Raw genomic sequence first — 16,002 nt, forward strand, 5'->3', positions numbered from 1 at the left:
GGAACACTTTGCTAAATACTGTGAGAGTGTTAAGAGCCACACCTAGCATCTTAATCTCCTACACTGAAGATATATAACATCAGATCAATTGAGACAGCTAAGAATACCCAGCAAACTAGAAAATCCTAGCATTAACTTAATCCAAGATGCAAACATATATACATTATAACACAAGAAACACCAAAAATCAAGACAATATAAATCCACCAAAAAGTATTAATGCATCAGATGTGCCCTCCAGTGACAATGAGTTGGAGGAAATGCCTGAAAAGTTTTAAACAGAATGATTGTAAATATGTACACAGAAGTCAAAGAACAAATCAAAGGAATCAAAAAGGAAATCAGAGAAGAAATCAAATGAATCAAAGAAGATGCAAGACACCAATTTAATGAAATAAAGAAGGCAATACAAGACATAAATAAGGAAATAGAAATAATAAAGAAAATCCAGTTAGAATTACTAGCAATGAAGAACACAGTTAATGAAAGTTAAAAAAAACTCTCTTGAAAATCTCACCAGTAGAATGGATGAAGGAGAGGACAGAATATCTAAGCTAGAAGACCAGGTGGCAGATCTAATATTGTCCAACAATGAGAAAGACAAACTAATAGAAAAGTATGAATGGGAATTTCAAGACATTGGGGACACAATGAAAAGATCAAACATAAGAATTCAGGGCACAGTAGAAGGAGAAGAATTCCACTCCAAAGGCATAGTAGGTGTTTTCAACAAAATCATAGAAGAAAATTTCCCCCAAATTGGGAAAGAGGTGCCAATGCAGATACAGGAAATCTTTAGAACACCAACCAGACAAAACCTGGAAAGAACCTCTCCTCACCATATTATAATCAAACTACCAAACACACAAACACACAATCCAAAGAAAAAAATATTGAAAGCTGTCAGAGAGAAAAATCAAGTTACCTACAAAGGCAAGCCCAACAGGATTACAGCAGATTACTCAACACGAACTTTAAAAGCCAGGAGGGCTTGCGGTGATGCATTCCAAATTCTGAAAGATAACAACAGTCAACCAAGGTTACTTTATCATGCAAAGCTATCCATTCAAATAGATGGAAAAATAAGGATGTTCAATGACAAAAGCAGGCTAAAGGAGTATTTGAAGACAAAACCAGCTCTTCAGAAAATATTTGAAAGAATCCCCATGCTGTAGAGAACACATATAAGAAACTTGGAAAAAACAAGCAATACTCAAATACTAATTAACACAAGAGAGCAAAGGAAGAACTGGAACCACGAAAAAAAAAATGACAAACATAAATACGCACCTTTAAATAATATCACTTAATATCAAGGGCCTCAGTGCACCAACTAAGAGACATAGGTTTGCAGACTGGGTTAAAAGCAGGATCCTACAATTTGTCTATTCCAAGAAAGTCACCTTTCCACAAAGCATGGACATTATCTTAGGGTGAAAGGTTGGAGAATGGTATTTCCAGAAAATGGGTCTAGAAAACAAGCAGGGGTTGCTATCCTAATATCTGACGAAGTAGACTTCAGTCCAACATTAGTCAAGAAATATAAGGAAGGTCACTTTATATTGATTAAGGGCACACACCAATAGGAGGACATTACTATCATAAACATATATGCATCTAACATGTGGGTACACAAATTCATCAAACAAACACTATTAGAACTAAGGTCTCAGATAACACCAAACACAATGGTAGTGGGTGACTTCAACATCCCACTCTCATCAATTGACAGGTCATCCCAGGAAAAAATAAACAGAGAGGCATCTGGACTAAATGAGGTCATAGAAGGAATGGATCTAACAGATATATACAGGGCATTTCATCCAAATGCTGTAGAATATACATTCTTTTCAGCAGCACATGGAACATTCTCTAAAAATAGACCATATATTAGGACACAAAGTAAATCTTAACAAATACAGGAAAATTGAAATAATTCCTTGCATTCTATCTGACCACAATGGAATCAAAATACAAATCAATAGCAAGAAAGGCTATAGAGCATACACAAAATACTGGAAACTAAACAATGTACTACTAAATGATGAATGGGTCAATGAAGAAATCAAAAAGGAAATCAAAAAGCTTATAGAGTCAAACAATAATGAGAACACAATATACCAAAATCTCTGGGACATAATGAAGGCAGTTCTAAGAGGTAAATTTGTAGCTTTAAGTGCCTATATTAAGAAATTAGAAAGGTTGCAAATAAACTACCTAATGATTCACCTTAAAGCCTTGGAAAAAGAAGAACAAGGCAAACGAAAAATCAGTAGACAGGAAGAAATAACAAAGATTAGAGCATAAATGAATGAAATAGAAACAAAAAAATAATCCAAAGAATTAATGAAACAAAGAGTTGGTTCTTAGAAAGGATAAACAAGACTGATAAACCCTTAGCAAATCTGACCAAAAGAAAGAGAGAAGAGACACAAATTAATAAAATTAGAGATGAAAAAGTTAACAACACAACAGATGCCAGAGAAATTCAAAAAATCATAGGGACATATAGTCCACAAAGTATGAGAATCTGAAAGAAATGGATGAGTTCCTTGATTTATAAGACCTACCTAAATTAAATCAAGATGAGATTAATCACTTAAATAGACCTATAACAAGTATGTAGATCCAAACAGCTATAAAAAATCTCCCAACTAAAAAAAGCCCAGGCCCAGAAAGCTAAACATTGCATGTTCTCTCTCATATGTGGATCCTAGCTACAGATGATTGGGCTTCTGCGTGAGAAGGAAAAAACTCAGTAGCAGAGGACAGTAAGTTAAAAAGGAGATATAAAGGAAAGAGAAAGGAAGGGAGGAGGGTGCTTAATGGGCTGGTATTGTATATATGTAAATAGAGTGATTGAGATGGGGAGGGAATATGATGCAGAATGGAATTTCAAAGGGGAAAGCAGGTGGGGGGAGGGTATTACCATGGGATATTTTTATAATCATGGAAAAATGTTAATAAAAATTAAGAAAAAATCTTGTATTGTCTTTTGTTGTATTCAAGGAATTGTTTATTTTTTATATCTTTACCTTCCCACCCAGTGATAATTTATTGTTTATAGGATGCCTAATTTATTTACATACTGAGAATTTTCTGGTGGTTTGCAATACAGAGAAGAAAACACATTTAAAAATAATGACATAAACATTGAGAAAATGACTTAAAATGTGCTGGTAATACTGGAGCAAGTGTAAGGGATCTCTACATTATGGAAATGGGAGAATTAGTAGACTAGCTAGTGGTAGATCAAGGAAGAAATATTTGAGGGAATCTAACTGATGTTGAATAAAGGAGAAGGAAGAGAGACTTCCAGACAAAGGGAGAAGGGGAAGTAAGAAAGGAGAGGTGAACATTTAAATACGAAAATGAGGTGATGACATATGTTATATGGTGGAAGAACAAAATCTATGAGATAGGAAGTGTCACAAAATATTTATTCATATTTAAGAATCAAAGGGAATAACAGATTCATGAGGCTTTCACTTATAGTTTTAGTATTCTGAATTTTTTTTCACACATGCAGAAATGACTTATAATATGACCCTTAAAAGCTAGATTATTAAAACATATTCACTTTTAGGTATATTTTAGCTTCAGCACCTTACTCCAAGTATAAAACTTGGTTCAATAAACAGAAAATTTTCAGTGTACACTCCTCTCTCTGGCTACTTCATATATAGGGGATAAGCTTTTGCCTTGTGTTATAGTTAAATACAAAGTCTTTATGTATCAATAAAGTTTAAAGGAAGATAAACTATTATGGCAACCATAACTCCAGTCTTGAGCCAGAGAATGGACACTCTAGGATGAGCATAATTTTATTTAGGCATTGGCCCCATGCAGGTCTCTGGGGTCTAGTAGAAGAGATAGTTGGGAGTGAGTAAAAGTTCATTATCTACTGTTTTTCATACTGCTATGTAGGTTAGTAGTATAAAGTACTCAAATAAATAAATAAAAAATTTTAAAAAAGTAGTATAAAACTCATTTAAAAAAATTTATCTTGCTGTTATTTAGAGATGATTATCTGTCTGGAAAGCATTCTCATTTTGGAGAATTACTTAGCATCTAATTTTTTTTCTCATAATTTTGGTTTTCTGATTGTAGATAATTCTGTAGCTATACACACTATCAGGTATTTTATTTTAAATATTATTCTTACAATGCTTCATGTAAAAAATATAAGATTTTCATTTGTTTACCTTTATCTACATATTTGTTCACAAATAAACTGTACAGCACCTAAATACCTAAAAATTAACTTGTGGCATTTCCTCATGTCATGTTAATGTACTCACTTTGTTTGGTGGATTAATATAGAGATACTCAATATAGAACACTTGTAAGTAGTAAGTGGTAAGGAACTTTATGGGAAAACATGTGAAAATAGAGAATTATACTGATAATTAAATAGCCTCCTGAATAAGTTTACTTTTATCTACATATTTATCAAATTCAAGTAAGAATTCTGTGAGAAAAGAAGGTTCATTTAAATTTGTAATATATATTCATCAAGACATTTAAAATAAGAATTATAATATATTTAGTCTCTTATATGAATAGAATGTATCAAAATATTTTATTGGAATATATTTAAACTAAAATAATCTATAACTGTGTTTATAGGTTCAATTTTCCATTATTGAGTATACTGAAATGCTATCCAAACATATGAAACAGTGAAGATATTATCTACTTGTATATTCCCAACTTAAAATATCCAGCTATGTTTCTACTTGTTCAATGTATACATACACATGAAATATCAATCACTGATCTCTCAGAAACTCTGCTGAGGGAAGAACGAAAAGATGGTATGAATAAGGTAACATGAGAGAAAGAGAAAGATGTTCAAGTATTTTATCATGACTAAGAAGCAAGCCCCTTTTACTTATATCAATTTGCACTCGACTCCTCATTAACACATATCTTCATTCATCCCTTCATTAGTAGCGGATCATAGCTACCTCCCAAGAGACAGGCCGACATTGTACCCAATCTTGCACAATAGGTCAGAGGACAGAGTTGTCTTGTTTATACAACTTTAGGCTTTTTAATATGACTGAGGAGTAATAGTGCACCTCACAGACAGCAAGCCTGAATTGATGCTGGCATGATGAATGAAACATTCATCCAGAGCTTCCTTTGGATGAGTAAATAATCTTAGACCTGTGTGTGAACTCCTTTCTAGGCAGCTGGGGAATAGGCCATGCCTTTTCCTGAAAGCACTTTCTGTCCTAGGCATTGGATCCTTCCAAGGCTGTAAGAAGTATTACACAGATGACTCAGCGTCACCCACAGGTGCCACCTGGGCTGTGGACCTGGAATCATCAGCTATTCAGAGCATCAGCGAGACAGAGAAGAACTTCTGTCCAGAACCAAGAACAAAGCAAGTGTTCTTTTGCTTTCATTTTTCTTACCATAATCCTCCTAAAGTGCAAATTCTTTTTTTTAATTCATAGTCAACTTGCCTTAGCTCTTGGCCAATTAAATATGCATTTTCTGTGACATTATTACACTAAATTTTCTAAGCTTTATGGGTGAATCTATAAAAATTGATATGAAAAAAAGTTAATTTACAGTGGTATTTCCAGGACTAAAGAGATAACACATTAAATCAATTACAGAATCTCTGAAACATAAAGGGAGAGTCCTCTTCCAAAAAAGAAAAAAATTCCCCCATAAACCAGAGATTTTGCTCCCCTGAGCATTTTTTTTTCTTTCTTCAATTTTTTCTTATAGATAAATTTTAACAAGTAAAATTCAAAACCTTTACCAACATTACTAAATGACAAGTAAAATTCTGCTGAGGAGTTTTCAAGAAAGGATTTTTTGGTCTTGGCTAACAACTTCCCAAACTTTTCTATGGCCCTGTTTTAGGTAAGTATTCAATGAACAGTGAACGTCTGCACTAGAGGACAGCACCTGACACCTTACCTGCTAGAAAGTTTTTCATGCTTGTGTTGGTTTAAATGGACTGACCTGGTTCCCTTAGAGTTAAAAAAAAAAAAAAAAAGTAAAAATTCCAAACAGAACAAGCATGTTTAGATTTCCTCATGGTGACAAATCATCATTTATACAATGTGACAAAATATTTTGTCATGTATAAACTCCTAAACTGTTTTAGAAATCAGTAAGAAAAATATCTAAAACCTAAACCTGAATCAGGAAAAGAATCCAGAAGGTATTTGGTATTTTGTGAGATTATTATTTATTTTTTTAGCATAGTATAAACCTATTTTAATGTAATAAAACATATATAACAATAACCAAAGTGCAGTCTGAAGTCACTATGTCAAATAATATTATTTGAAAAAATGGAGCCAATTATGTACTTTTTGCTATTATTATCACTTGTCTAATAAGCATGAAAGTCTAAATGCATACAAAAAAACCAGAATGGCATTAAACTCTCTTTCAGTGGTGGCTGGGTACTTGTCTAAGTAAACAAACTAACTGCTTTTATTGCAATAGGATAGATTACATCTTATTGCACATGCTTACTCTGTTTCATAAAACTCACTTCACATAATCTAAATTAATGGACCAAGTTATGTGTAATAATCAAAGTTTTAGAAATTTGTATTTAAAGGAAGAGTAGAAACTAGTATACTATGCATATCATAAAATGTACTACTCTGAACCTATGCAGAAGTTGAATCTATTCTTATTTTCGTTTTTGTTCGTAAGCCTGAAAACTTTTGGTTACAATTAATCACTAACTCCAAAGTTGATTATGGTCATGAGGCTGTAAATCTTAAGGAAAATATTCTGGTACTTTTCCAAGCCTTGCAATGAAGATAATCCTTTCATAATTTCCAAGGACACATCATTGTTTTCACTTTTCTTGTTGTGTTCTCAGTTCCTAAGGGGAAAAAAATCATACTTTAGGGAGATAATCTAATGTTCATTCTTAGACAAGTTTTGGAGTTGGCTCAGGATAGTAATAATTTTATTGTTCTCAGCATACAAAGCAAATGGAACCATAACAAAACTAAAACATTTTGAAAATTGCTATAAGATCTGGCTAAAATATCCATTGTCAAGGAAAATCCCAATTAAATTAGTATAATATTACTATTATACATAATATAGAAAATAACATATTATAATATAAATGATATAATATGCATTATGCTGTATATGCTATATATATAATATACCATTACTATCTAACTCCTATTGTTTATTCATTTAAGAAATAATTTACTGAATATTATAAAGTATGTATGATCTCTTGTTCTGTGTTGAAATATTTGCAGTAATTTGAGGCTTTAAAGAGGCAGATGAATACAAACTATGGTGAACATTTGTCAAATATATCAAATGTGAATTAGACTCAAATAAATATATAAAAGGTGGGGAATATCATAGGTCATCAGAGAAAGAATGGGTACATTGTACTGAAATGCAAACAAGGAATTATGCTGGACCTTATTGATTTATACATATAGTTCATATGTAGAAAGGGGTTAGACACAGTTGGAAAAACCAATCTGAAAGGCAAAAAATTATTAAGGAAAATAAATAATAAGAAGGTAAAAAATACATTAGAGGGTGAAAAACAAAGATAAACAACAAAAAGAAAAAGAAACTTTAAATGAATGTTCTACATTACTAGTAGTGATATTGATAAGCTAAATTTCATTTAAATACAATTGGGATCAAGTGTATGAATTAGGGTCTCTATTGGAATAAGAAATAGCCATTAAGCCTCATATTTAGATGATTATTTATGACGGGCTGGGCTCTGCTGGCAGGGGCAGGTAGTGCAGAGGGAAGGACAAGGACAGCTGGTTCCTCCCAAGGCGTTAAGGAGGAAGATGAGCATCGGGATGACCCAGAACCTCTCCTAGCCACCGGAGAAAAACCACACTGAGTCGGGAGTCTTTTTGAAGCAGGAACTCACAGGAACTCGCTTTATTGCTATGAGCAGTTGCCTATATAATGTTGGAGACAAAGGTGGGGATTTTAGGACTGGGGGGAATAAGGGCCAATAGTAAACTGTAACTATTGAAATGGTAATTTCAGCTCCTGCACAGAGGTAGCAGGCCAGAAGCCATTAGGCATCTTGCTGAATCCTAGCTGGCCAGAGACAGGTATCTAAACTTTAGCTAGGCTCAGAAAGTTCTACTAGGCCTCACGCCTGGGCCTTTCAGGGACCAACATCTCCCCCTTTTGTTTTTGTAAGAGCATTAGTCACCATGGCCCCTGTCTTAGGTTGTCCCCCTCTGGGGATCTTACCCATCACTGGGTACCATGTATTTAGCTCACTGAGAACCCACTCCATGGCCTGTCTTAGGTTGTCTCAGTCAGTCTGAGATCTTACCCATCATCAGTCACATGGAGGGCAGGGGAGGTGGTAGTGGGTCATCTGAGGAACTTAATTCCTGAGTTGTAGCCCGTGATAATTTATTTCAACCTGATGAAATTTTATTGCCTCTAGCAGCTGATGAATAAATTGTGTAATTTTGTTAATTACACAAGGCCCGATAGTGAGGAGAAGGAGAAGGAGAAGGAGAAGGAGAAGGAGAAGGAGAAGGAGAAGGAGAAGGAGAAGGAGAAGGAGAAGGAGAAGGAGAAGGAGAAGGAGAAGGAGAAGGAGAAGGAGAAGGAGGGGGAGGGACCCAAGTAGAGGGAGAAGGTAGGGTAAGAAGTCGTGTAAGCCCTTGCACAGCAGGTTGTCCTGGAGGTCCCACAACCTCCTCTCCAAGTCTTCCTGGAGCCTCCTAATCACCTCCTAGGAGACTGCCACGTGGCCCCCTTGGACTGACCCAGGTGGGGACAGGGGAGAAGTCTGGCCTCTCGTGGTGACTGGGCTCACTGACCTTTTCCCGCACCTACTGGTGAGATGCTTACTCTCCTTAGTCACCTTGATTGCATCTAGAACCACTGATGAGACACATCTCTCTCCATGTCTTGAGAAAGGTTCTAGGTTAGACCTACCCAAAGCGGATAGCACCATGCCTGTGCTGGAGCACTAGACTGTATAGAAAGGAGAATGTTCCCTGAGCACTAACCGTCATCTTTCTTTCTCTCTGCTTTCTCACTGAAGATGTAACGTGACCAGCTGCTTCAAGCTCCTGCTGCCAGATCTTTCCTGCCATTATTAATTGCACATTCAAACTGTGAGCAAAAATAAATCCCTCCTTCTGTAGGTCATGTTTGTCAGGAATTTTGCCATAGGAATGCAAAACATAATTATTATACTGACAATATCAAAAAATATGCAACACTATTTACTCCTTACCAATACATGAGTGATAGGAATGTTTCCACTGTCATTATTTTTGTATGCATAAATTGTACATAAGATTGTAAAATATTTTTAAAATGCATGTTTTTCTAAGTAAATGATTATTATCAATATATTCACACAATATTTATGAATTATAAAAATAGTGTGAGAGATTATAGACTTAAAGAGTTGTTTTATGTGTAAAAACATGGGAGAGCATTTAAATAAAAGGAATGGGTAAGCAAAAGAAAAAAAAACCAAGATTTTATATCTTGTTCATTATTAGTTGTGAAATAGAAATATTATTAGATTTTCAAGCATAAAAATGTATAAAATAAATATCATTACAAGTAGAGATGAAAATAATAGTAATTTTGGTATTAATTTATTAAACTGAGGGCAATGGAAGGCAGCCAAAAAGAAGAAGTTAACATACAGATGTAAGGATCATCAAGTACTATTTTACACTGATAGGGATAGTCAGTTTTGTAATGAAAAAATGTTGAGAATAGAAAGAGTATATACCAGAACCTGACTCTGAGAGAATAAAACCTAGAACTATAAGTGAATAAAATGAAAACTAACTGAGAAGAAAGTTATCAGATCAGAAATTGGAAAAGTAGCAAGTCTGAAAGTCACAATATGACAGTTGCCATAATTTCAAATTTTGTTAGTTTTAGATGAAAGTAACAAGAGGCTATTGTGTCACGTGCCTGTAATGCCAGCACTTTGAAGGTCAGAAAGATTGCGCAAGTGTACGAGGTCACCCTCATTTACATGGTGAGTTGAAGGCTAGCCTATTCTACATAAGAGTATATTGAAAGAAAGAAAAACAAAAAGGAAAGGAAAGAAAAAAAAAGTACACAAAAGTAATTACCAAAACCAAAATGATAATGAGTGGAATAAACAGGAAAGAGGCTTCTGTATTTTCTTACTGACAGCAGAGAGAAGCTCTGTATTCTTAAAAAAAAAAAAAAAAAAAAAATTTCCACCTACCAATGAAAAAATTGTTAATTTTTTCTCTACAATTTTTCCAGTCATGAAGCTTATATATAATAAGAGTTCCCACATTGGTTTTTCTATGTTCCATGCAATATTATTAGTGTGGGAGTTAAACAAATAGTGTTCTGGAATAAAATGCTTGGTGTAGTAGTCTGTAATATAAAATTAAGATCTGATGAAATGGCTTCTTTAATAATATTAATCATTTTCATATACATGAAGGATTTCAAGAAAAAGATTTTGGAACATAGTGATCCCCCCAAAAAAATTGAGTATAGAACTTATTTTTTGAGCACCCTGCAGCCTAACTAGTTCATGTAGATTGAACAGCAAGAATGATGAAGACTACTGTTGTGAATAGTTGGCCTCTAGGTTCTTGCTATGGACTCCCTGTTGTATTTCTTCATTTTTAAAATCTCTTTATACTCAGATAAAAATGCAAATTTTGGAGGAGGAGGTATGTTATCTTCAACTCTTTTCACAATTTTTAATCTAGAAGCTTAAGAAAATGTTGTTTTAGAACAACAAACACGTTTTACCCTTTCTTTAAAAAGTAAAATAAGGATTTCCTTTTTAAGATGATAGAGTACAAGTATTACAAATGAAACCCCATGAAAGAAGAAAATCACCTTTATACTGAATATGCTCTTTTCCTTCAAAAAACAAAATCTGGGGCTGGAGAGATGGCTTAGCGGTTAAGCGCTTGCCTGTGAAGCCTAAGGACCCCGGTTCGAGGCTCAGTTCCCTGGGTCCCACGCTAGCCAGATGCACAAGGGGGCACACGCGTCTGGAGTTCGTTTGCAGAGGCTGGAAGCCCTGGCGCGCCCATTCTCTCTCCCTCTATCTGTCTTTTTCTCTGTGTCTGTTGCTCTCAAATAAATAAATAAATAAATAAATAAATAAATAAATAAATAAATAAATAAATAAATAAATAAATAAAAATCTGTAAACTAAATTAGGAAGCCCGGCAGGATCTCTGCAGGTAAGCAGGTGGGAGCCAGTGCATATCTGCATGGATCTGCATGTCTAGACCAAGCAAACTGCGTCAGTCACCAGGAAGTGCTTCTCCTCAAGCAAACTGGCCCTCCAAGCTCAGGAGAATGTAAAGCACAGGACAAGGTACAGCTGAGGTCCACTGGAACGACCAGGCAGCATCTCACAGCATCCTCCTCCCATTGTCAGAAGTATCAGGAACACTTACACTACAGCTGAAGCCAAAGGTTCCTTCCCACTGCACCTTGCCCCCATAACATGGAACAAAGCAAATCCAAGAATATATGAAGGAGGAAACTACCTCCTCAACTCAATACTGCTTGGGCTGATACTTGATCAAAAAACATAATTGCTCTGAAATCCACTGGAGCAATGTATACCAAGAAACTTCTTCTATAGGTTTAAAGTACAAATGTGAATTTTATTTTCCTTGTCAGTGCACTTTTATCAGTGAAACATTACAAGAAGACGGAAAAAGAAGCAACTAACCTCAAAAACCATTTTACCAAGGAATAAATGCTGATAGAGGCAATTTTTTATCTTCTTGAAATTTAATATACTTGGAGTATTCAGTACCGTATATATTTTAATTTTAATTTAATTTTGTTTATTTGAGAGAGAGAATGAGAAAGAGACAGAGAGAAAGAGAGAGAGAGAGAAGGAGAGAGAAGAGAATGGGAGTTCTGGGGCCTTCAGCCACTGTAAAGGATCTCCAGACACATGTTCCCCCTTGTCTATCTGGCTTATGTGGGCCCTTGGGAAATTGAACCTGGGTCCTTTCATTTCTCAGACAAATGCCTTAACCACTAAGCAATCTCTTCATCACCATCCGCATAATTTTAATTGTGTATTATGAATAATTTTTGCCATGTTGGTGTATTTTTATCTTTTAATGACTATTTTTAAATCACCCATCTTCATGTATACCTCATAATGGTTTTGCTCTTGTTTGTATATTACTCAGGTTTGAACATTGCTTTTGTATGCTTCTTCACTAGATCTATAACTGAGCTCTCTCTACTATTTTTTGCAATGCTCAGTTCACTTACTCACCCTCTTATTGAAACTCTTTTTTTCTTTTCCTTATTCCCTTATCTAAATATCAACTTCCACAGCTCTAAGTCACTAAAACCAGTACAGCCTAAAAATATCTGAATATTTCGCTCCCATATTTTTCCCACCCCAATCTGTTTCAGAGTTCCTCTGACACTAACCACTCTTCTCACCTATACTACTTTCTTCTTATCTTAGTAATTAAAATCCTAGTATACTTTGTGCCATCTGTGTTTATTTATCCGCCAATACTTACTGAAGCCAAAGGGACCACTATTATGAATTGCCAAGAATGATATCTACAGAATGGGTATATAAAGTAGCATTGGTCACTTCTGCAGTTGATGTTATACTCAGGGAGTGATACAGAAGCCACACCAGGAAAATTGGGCTCCTGGACTGAAAATACAACTTCTGAATTACAACATTTAAGAAAAATATCTGATTAAAACAAACAAAAGAATCTAAGCAACAAAATAAACTCAGCTATGTAAATCCCACTGGAGTAATACAAGAAACATGAAGATCCAAAGCAATATGACTCCTTCCAAAATGACTAATCCAACAATGGGATATATTGAGTATGAAATAGAGAAAATCTTAGACATAGAACTAAAAGAATGATTATAAGAAAAAAAACATTAATGAACGAAGCCAAGGATAACACATACACACCCACCCACCACACAAAACAAGCTCAATGAAAAGAAGAAACTGACACAAAATATGAAAGAAGGATTTTGTAAAGAGAGATAAATACTGAAGAAAAAAATCATACTGAATATTGTGAAATCTCTGTTAAAATCCTCACCAATAGAATGGAATGAAGAAGACAGAATATCTGAGCTTAAAGACAATTATGAATAATTGGAACATTTCAATAAGAATGATGATAAATTGATAAGAATGTGTGAGTTAAATGTTCAAGTCTTCCAAGACACTATATGAAAATAAACTATCAAAAGCAAAAGAGAGAAAAAAAAACACAAAATTATATATAATTTAAAAGAAAGCCAGCACAAAAAAACAATGAAATTCAGAAAATCATAAAAATATACCTTAAAACATACATTCAATTAAATTGTAAGAATTTGAAAACACTGGATGAATTCCTGTTTATGACCTACCTAAATTAAAGATGAGAAAAAACATTTGAGTGTACATATAATAAGCAGTGCATTGAAACAGTAATAAAAATCTCTCCAAAAAGGTAAAGGACTCACTGGATCTGTTGATAAATTGTACCACACTTTCAAAGGTAAACTAACCCTATTACTTTCCAACAATTTCATAAAGTAAAAAAAGAAGGGATACTACCAACATTTTTTTTTTTTTTCGAGGTAGGGTCTCACTCTAGCCCAGGCTGACCTGGAATTCACTGTGGAGTCTCAGGGTGGCCTCCAACTCACAGCGATCCTCCTACCTCTGCCTCCCAAGTTCTGGGATTAAAGGCGTCAACCACCACGCCCGGCCCAACATTTTTTTTTTTATGGAGCCATTATTAATTTAATACTAAAACAAAAAAAGACACAATAAAAATTTAGAAAATTATTGATCAATTTCACTTATGAACATAGATACAAAATATTTTCAACAAAATATTTTGAAGCTAAATGTAGGGATACATAAAAATGATGATTCAACGTGGCCAGGGTGCTTTGTTCAAGAGGTACATGGTTACTTGTAAATGTACAAATTGATAAATGTTATACTATACCAGAAGTGGGATCAAAGAATTTACATGATCACCTCAACAACCACAGGAGAGGCTTTGGAAAGAAATTCAATATCCTTTCATGACAAAAGTTCTGAACAAACTGGGAATAGAAGGAGCATGCCTCAATATGACAAGACTTCTTGACAGTGAAGGAAACTGTTCATTGAAGAGGCAGCCTACAGAATGGGATAAAATCTTTGCCAGCTATACATTTGACATAGCATTAACATGTAGAATAAAAAAAAAAAAAAAAACTAACCACTATCAAATCAAATTGGACAATAAAAATGAGCTATAGGGCTGGAGAGATGGCTTAGCAGTAAAGTGCTTGTCTGTGAAGCCTAAGGACCTTGGTTCAAGGCTTGATTCCCCAGGACCCATGTAAGCCAGATGCACAAGGGGGCACATGCATCTGGAGTTGGTTTGCAGTGACTAAAGGCCCTGCAGTGCCCATTCTCTCTCTCTCTCTTTCTCTGCTTCTTTCTCTCTCTGTCACTCTCAAATAAATAAAAATAAAACAAAAAAAAAATTAAAAATGGGTTATAAACTGAACAGAGAGCTCTTAAAATAAAAAACATATATGGCTACTAAGTATTCCAAAATGTATTCAACATCCTTATCCACTAGGAAAAGACATATTAAAACGACTTTGGGATTCTATTTGATACCAGTTGGACTGACTATCATCAAGAAAAATAATGACAAGGATGTGGGGAAAGGGGGATACTTATTCATTGGTTATATTATAACTGGTGTAGCCACTGTGGATCTTAGTGTGAAGCATTTCTGAAATGGATAGAAACAGAACTGCCATATGACTCATTTGTACCATTCCCAGGCATGTACTAAAGGAATGTATATCCTGCTAAAAAATATCTGCACAGCCATGTTTATTGCTACTGTATTCACAATAGCTATAATATTAATTCAGTAGATGTTCTTCAGCTAAGGAATAGGTAATGAAGATATGATAACCACTTACAATGAAATTTTATTCAATCGTAAAGAAAAATTAAATTATGAAATTTGCATTAAAATCAATTGATAATGCTTCTACAAGACATAGGTTATTAAAGGAAAATCTCAGGGCCAGAAGTAGAGAATTGCTGGTCACAAAGAATCTGTGACCCCCAGAACAGTACAAAATATTGCTACTGCTCTTGATTGCCCACCAGAATTAAATGATAGTTCCTGATTTCTGAACATGGTATGCATTTTGGTTTTAAGACAGAAAATTAAGTTGAAAGTGACCTGTTAATCTCCCTGCTGACTAGTGCTTCTAGTGATAGGATGTGCTATGCAGACTTCTGGAGGAGTATGGTGTTTTGAATGTAAAGTGCTTGTGACTAAGCCTCCTACTTAGTCCCAAGCTGGAGGAGCTTTTTGGGCAATGGAGCCAGGTTAGAGGAGGTCTATTGAAAGTGTGCTACGGAGGGCAAATTTTGCAATTGCTAGCTCAGTCTTGCCTTTTTCTTTCTTCTTTCTCTCTCACTCTTTATCTCTTTCTGCTACAGCTTGAAGATATGAGCTAGTTGTCATGCTTTCTCCACCATGATGAAACTTTGCCTTGATACTGAAACTGAAAGCCAACCCCTTTCCCCATAAGTTCTGTTCAGTGTTTTGAACCAGCAAGCAGAAGGTAACTACTACTGGGAAAATGTCATGAACAATCATCCCGGGGATGCACCTTTTGAGCTACATGACTGTAGTGGTTTGAATCTGGTGCTCCCTCCCATATCAACTCATGTGTTTTGAATGCTGAGTGTCCAGCTGTTGGCAATTTGGGAGGTGGAGTCTCGTTGGAGGAGGTTGGTAGCAAGCTTAAGGCTATTCTAACCAGAACCCCTTTGCCAGAACTTAGCTCACTCTCCTACTGCAGTTTTCCACCTGCTTTAGTTGAGGTGATGTGCAGCCTGTGTTCATGCCATGCTTTCCCCTACCATCATGAAGTTCTCCTTGAGACTATAAGTTAAAATAAAATAAATAGTAAAACACC

This window comes from Jaculus jaculus, chromosome 7, assembly GCF_020740685.1.
Source record: "Jaculus jaculus isolate mJacJac1 chromosome 7, mJacJac1.mat.Y.cur, whole genome shotgun sequence".
In the NCBI taxonomy this organism is placed as follows: Eukaryota; Metazoa; Chordata; class Mammalia; order Rodentia; family Dipodidae; genus Jaculus; species Jaculus jaculus.